This window comes from Mus pahari, chromosome 18, assembly GCF_900095145.1.
Source record: "Mus pahari chromosome 18, PAHARI_EIJ_v1.1, whole genome shotgun sequence".
Lineage (NCBI taxonomy): Eukaryota > Metazoa > Chordata > Mammalia > Rodentia > Muridae > Mus > Mus pahari.
The window spans coordinates 19,935,406-19,942,424 of record NC_034607.1 but is presented as its reverse complement, the minus strand read 5'-3'; positions in this window follow the sequence as shown (position 1 = coordinate 19,942,424).

Genomic DNA, 7,019 nt, shown 5'->3' with positions numbered 1-7,019 from the left:
CTTCATATTTCCTACAATGTGTATTTTGTTCCCTTTTAAGAAGGATCGAAGCACCCACACTTTTGACTTCCTTCTTCTTGAGCTTCATGTGGTCTGTCAATTGTACCTGAGGCATTCGGAGCTTTTGGGAGCTTTTGGGCTTATCAGTGAATGCATACAATGTGTTTTCTTTTGTGGTTGGGTTATGTCACCCAGGATGATATCTTCTATTTCCATCCATTTACCTAAGAATTTCATGAATTCATCATTTTTAATAGCTGAGTAATACTCCATTGTGTAAATATACCACATTTTCTGTATCCATTCCTATGCTAAAGGACATCTGGGTTCTTTCGAGCTTCTGGCTTTTATAAATAGGGCTGCTATGAACATAGTGGAGCATGTGCCCTTGTTATATGTTGGAGAATCTTTTGTGCATATGCCAAGGTGTGGTATAGCTGGGTCCTCAAATGTGTCCAATTTTCTGAGGAATTGCCAGAGTGATTTCCAGCATGGTTGTACCAGCTTGCAATCCTACCAACAATGTAGGGATGTTCTGCTTTCTCCACATCCTTGCCAGCATCTGCTGTCACCTGAGTTTTTTTTTAGCCATTTTGAATGGTATGGGGTGGAAACTCAGGGTTGTTTTGATTTGCAATTTCCTGATGACTAAGGATTTTGAACATTTCTTTGGGTTCTTGTTGGCCATTCAATATTCCTCAGTTGAAAATTCTTTGTTTACTCTGTACCCCATTTTTAATAGGGTTATTTGATTCTCTGGAGTCTAACTTCTTGAAGTCTTTGTGTATATTAGATATTAGCCCTCTATTGTTAGGATTGGTAAAGATCCTTTCCCAATCTGTTGGTTGCCACTTTGTCCTATTGACANTGTCCNTTGCCTTATAGAAGCTTTGCAATTTTATGAGGTCCCTTTTGTCAATTCTTGATCTTAGAGCATAAGGCATTGGTGTTCTGTTTGGGAAATTTTTCCCTGTGCCCATGTGTTTGAGGCTTTTCCCCTTTTTCCTCTATAAGTTTCAGTGTATCAGGTTTTAGGTGGAGTCCTTGATCCACAAGGACTTGAGCTTTGTTCAAGGAGATAAGAATGGGTAGATTTGCATTTTTCTACATGCTCACTACAAGTTGAACCAGCACCATTTGTTGAAAATGCTGTCAATTTTCCACTGGATAATTCTAGCTCCTTTGTCAAAGAGCAAGTTACCATAGATGTATGGGTTCATTTCTGGGTCTTCAATTCTATTCCATTGATCTCCCTGCCTGTCTCTGTACCAATAACATACAGTTTTGTTTTGTTTTTTGTTTTGTTTTGTTTTTGTTTGGTTTTTAAATCACTATTTCTCTGTAATACAGCATGATGTCAGATCCCCCCCGAAGTTCTTTTATTGTTGAGAATAGTTTTCACTATCCTGGGATTTTTGTTATTCCAAATGAATTTGCAAGTTGCTCTTTCTAACTCTATGGAGAATTGAGTTGGAATTTTGATGGGGATTGCATTGAATCTGTAGATTGCTTTCAGCAAGATGGTCATTTTTACTATATTAATCCTGCCAATTCATGAGCATGAGAGACCTTCGCATCTTCTGGGATCTTCTTCGATTTCTTTCTTCAGAGACTTGAAGTTCTTGTCATACAGAGCTTCCACTTGCTTAGAGTCACACCAAGGTATGTAATATTACTTGTTACTCTTGTCAAGGGTGAAATTTACCTAATTTCTTTCTCAGTCTGTTTATCCTTTGAGTAGAAGAAGGCTATTGATTGGTTTGGGTTAATTTTATATCCAGCTACTTGCATGGAATCCTTTATCAACTGTAGGTGTTCTGTGTGGAATTTTTGGGTAACTTAAGTATACTGTCATCTGCAAATAGTGAGATGATGACTTCTTCATTTCCAATTTGAATCCCTTTGACCTCCTTTTATTGTCTAATTGCTCTAGCTAGAACTTCAAGTACTATATTGAATACGTAGGGAGAGAGTGGGCAGCCTTGCCTAGTCCCTGATGTTAGTGGGGTTGCTTCAAGTTTCTCCCCATTTAGTTTGATGTTGGCTATTGGTTTACTGTATATTGCTTTTACTATGTTTATGTAAAGGCCTTCAATTCCTGATCTTTCCAACACTTTTAACATGAAGTGATGCTGAATTTTGTCAAATGCTTTTTCAGCATCTAATGAAATGATCATGTGGGTTTTTTCTTTGAGTTTGTCTATGCAGTGGAAAATATTGATGGATTTCTGTATATTGAACCATTGCTGCATCCCGGTATAAAGCCTACTTGATCGTGGTGAATGATCATATTGATGTGTTCTTGAATCTGGTTGGCAAGAATTTTATTGAGTATTTTTGCATTGATATTCATAAGGAAAATTGGTGTGAAGTTCTCTTTGTTTCTTTAGTCTTTGTGTAGTTTAGGTAAAAGCATAATTGCGACCTCATAGAATGAATTGGGTAGTGTCCCTTCTGTTTCTATTTTGTGGAATTGTTTGAAGAGTATTGCTATTAGGTCTTCTTTGAAGGTCTGATAGAATTCTGCACTAAACCCATTGGTCCTGGGCTTTTATTGGTTGGGAGACTAATAATGACTGCTTCAATTTCTTTAATGGTTATGGGACAGTTTAGATGGTTCATCTGATCTTGTTTTCACTTTGGCACCTGGTATCTGTCTAGAAAGTTGTTCATTTCATCCAAATTTTTTAATTGGGTTTAATATAGGCTTTTGTAGTAGGCCTATATTTCATTTCTGATTTTATTAATTTGTATACTGTTTCTGTGCCCTCTGATTAGTTTGACTAAGGGTTTTATTTATCTTGTTGATTTTCTCAATGAGTCAGATACTGGGTTTGTTGATTCTTTGTATAGTTCTTTTTGTTTCTATTTCATTGATTTCAGTCCTGAGTTTGATTATTTCCTGCCCTCTACTCCTCTTGGGTGTATTTGCTTCTTTTTGTTCTAGTGATTTTAGGTGTGATGTCAAGCTGCTAGTGTAAGATCTCTGCTGTTTCTCTTTGAAGACACTCAGAGCTTAGAGTTCTCTTACCACTTCTTTCATTGTGCCCCATAAGTTTGGGGATGTTGAACCTTCATTTTCATTAAATTTCAAAAAGTCTTTAATTTCTTATTTCTTCCTTGACCAAGTTTTCCTTGAGTAGAGCATTTTTCAGCTTCCATGTGTATTTTGACTTTCCATTTTTTTTTTTTTTTTTGGTATTGAAGACCAGCCTCAGTCTGTGGTGATCTGATAGGATGTATTAGATTATTTCAATCTTCTTGTATCTGTTGAGGTCTGTTTTTTAACTGATTATATGGTCAATTTTGGAGAAAGTACCATGAGGTGCTGAGAAGAAGTAATATTCTTTTGTTTTAGGATGAAATGTTCTATAAATATCTGTTAGATCCATTTGCTTCATAATTTCTGTTAGTTTCACTGTGTCTCTCTTTAGTTCCTGTTTCCATGATCTGTCTGTTGCTGAGAGTGGGGTGTTGAAGTCTCCCACTATTATTGTGTAGTGTACAATATGTGCTTTGATCTTTAATAAAGTTTCTTTTATGAATGTGGGTGCCCTTGCATTTGGAGCATACATGTTCAAAATTGAGCATTCATCTTGGTAAGATTTTTCCTTTGATGCGTATGAAGTGTTCTTCCTTATCTTTTTTTGGATAACTTTTGGTTGAAAGTTGATTTTATTTGATATTAGAATGGCTACTCCAGCTTGTTTCTTGGAACCATTTACTTGGAAAATTGTTTTCCAACATTTTACTCTGATGTAGTGTCTGTCTTTGTCACTGAGGTGCATTTCCCGTATGCGACAAAATGCTGGGTCTTGTTTACAGATTTGTTAGCCTATTAGTCTATGTCTTTTTATTGGGGAAATGAGTCCATTGATGTTAAGAGATGTTAAGGAAAAGTGATTGCTACTTTCTCTTACTTTTGTTGCTACGGGTAGAATTCTGTTTGTGTGGCTATCTTCTCTTGGGTTTGTTGAAAGATTATTTTCTTGCTTTTTCTAGGTGTAGTTTCCCTCCTTGTGTTGGTGTTTTCTATTATTTTTTTGTAGGGTTGGATTTGTGGAAAGAATTGTGTAAATTTAGTTTTGTCACGGAAGATCTTGTGTTCTTTGTCTATGTTAATTGAGAGTTCTGCTGGGCATAGTAGCCTGGGCTGGCACTTGTGTTTTCTTAGGGTCTGTATGGCATCTGCCCAGGATCTTCTGGCTTTCAATGTCTCTGGTGAGAAGTCTGGTATAATTCTGATCTGCCTTTTTACGTTACTTGACATTTTTCCCTTACTGCTTTTAATAATCTTTCTCTGTTTAGTGCATTTAGTGTTTTGATTATTATGTGACAGGAGGAATTTCTTTTCTGGTCCAGTCTATTTGGAGTTCTGTAGGCTTTTTGTATGTTCATGGGCATTTCTTTCTTTAGGTTAGAGAAGTTTTCTTCTATAATTTTGTTGAAGATATTCTTTTTGTTTGTTTGTTTGTTTTTGGTTTTTTTTGTTTTTTGTTTTTTTTGAGACAGGGTTTCTCTGTATAGCCCTGGCTGTCTTGGAACTCATATTGGAGACCAAGCTGGCCTTGAACTCAGAAATCCACCTTCCTCTGCCTCCCAAGTGCTGGGATTAAAGGCATGTGCCAGCATGATCCCAAGGATATTCTTGATCTGAGTTATCAGTACTGTAGTACCAAGGAAGTGTTCATGAACCTGGAAAGAGTAATCTGGAGCCGATCTGACGGAATCACACCAGGTTCTTTATTTGAGCTTGCTCGGGCTTACCTCACCTACTCCCCACAGGATGGTTCCAGTGCATGAAAATCCCTGAACACTCATCTCTCATTGAGACAAGGTTTTATAGAAAGCAGCAAGTAAGGAGTGAGTGTTTCCAGTCTGCCAAGCATCTCATTGGTGGTCTACTGTGACCTTTCACATAATTGACTGGTGCTAGGAATCAAACCATAAACTTAACGTCTGATTTCTTGCTAATTGGTGGTTTTTAGGAAGAGGGCAGGCTTGTTTTGGTTAACCTGAAAATTCAGTGCTAAACACTGAATTTGTTGGGGGGTAGTGGGGAGAATTAATCTGGAGACACAGGTCTTATTGGGTTAGCTGAGAAACAAGCTAGACTAGGGTTTTGTTGGGGGCAGGACTTGAAAACTAGTGCTGGGTATATGCATCTTAGTTTACCTGAGTTTAAATTTAGGTCAGTTTCTCTAAGATGGAGTTTAAACCCAAATATTTGTTCTCTCAGTAAAACACTGCAAACATTTTATTTCAAAATCTGTTACAGTTGAAATACTTTGATATTACCTCTCTAGTCCTTTAAGCATGTACAAGAGACCATAGCAACCCATACAAAGAACAGATATGTCACCATGAATACCACCTGTGCACAGTGTCAAAATTTAATGACCTGCCACTAATGACAGAGTTATTAACCCTTTGGATACAGCCAGAAGCCCTTCATCATGGTTGCGAAAAGTAGTTTCTCAAAGATGTTTTAAAATGGACATTTTTAATGGGCTCTACCAGTATTGTGTTATATCAGAAATTCAGTAAGACGGAGCAGCTTTAGAAGGAACCATCAGAATATTCTATTTGGATCCAAGACAAAAAAAAATCATTAAAGAATTTACCTTCACAAAATAAAATTCTATTTTATTACTAAGAAGCAAACCCACATCTAACTGTTGATAGACTTGTTTTTTTCGGAAGTTTAACTTGTGTATAATGTCTTTTAAAACATGGCCAGCTGAAAGTTGGTTAAATTATTCATTTAGGTTGCACGTGAGGCACAGAGTGGCGTTATGTGTGAGAATAACTCATTGGGATGGGTGTCTCAAGATTCTGATCTTAAAACTTTGAATCTTAGGTGAAGAATCTTCTCTCAGATTTGATGGATTAATCTGTGAATCGAAGACAATATTTACCTCCTATATTTGCCATATAAGGTGTTGTGGGGCTGGCATCAAACATTCATCCGAGTGCCTCAGTTATGGTAAATTCAGTGACTATTATCTAGTCCAGTAAGGATGTTCATGAAAACAGGCACCCAAGGCTCAAGTCACATAGAAAAATAGATGAGCTAAGAAATGAATCCTGGCAGAGTACTATCATAACAGTGAATTTTGGAAGTTTTCAAATTTTGAGTAGGATGTGTTTGATCACATGGGGTCAAGATTAGATCATGTCCAGGTAGCCTCTCTAAATTCATGGCAGCGCTTTTCTTCCGTTGGTTGGTTGGTTTTAGGTCTTTCTTTCTTTCTTTCTTTCTTTCTTTCTTTCTTTCTTTCTTTCTTTCTTTCTTTCTTTCGTTCTTTCTTTCTTTCTTTCAGTAAGATATCTTTGCAAGGTTTTGGCATGCTGCCTTTAAAGGCCTTCTTTTGGGTATATTCCCAAGAGTGGTGCAGCTGGGTCTTCAGGTAGATCTATTTCCAAATTTCTGAGGAACCTCCAAATTGATTTCCAGAGTCGTTGTACCAGTTTGCAATCCCACCAACAATGGAGGAGTGTTCCTCTTTCTCCACATCCTCTCCAACATGTGTTGTCAGCTGAGGATTTGATCTTAGCCATTCTGATTGGTGTAAGGTGGAATCTCAGGGCCTCTTTGATGTGCACTTCTCTGATCACTAAGGACTTTGAACATTTCCTTAGGTGCTTCTCACAATACTTTAAATAAGTAGTTTTCAAATAGATTAATCTCTATAAATTCTCCTTACTCCATAAATACTGTTCTTTTTAGAGAGGAAGATATTTCTTGTACATGAAAATAAGCTAGTACAATCAAGACTTTTGAACTTAAAGAATTGACATTAACTGGGTCTTCAGTGAGAATGGCTGATTTTAAAGGTCCTGGAGAGCCATGGTTGTGTTCAGGCTGAGAAATGGAAGCTGGTTTGCCTTTTCTATGAAAGGACACTTATTTTTTTATATATCTTATTTTTTATTAGATATTTTCTTTATTTACATTTCAAATGCTATCCCGAAAGTTCCCTATACCCTCCCCCCGCCCCTGCTCCCCTACCCACCCA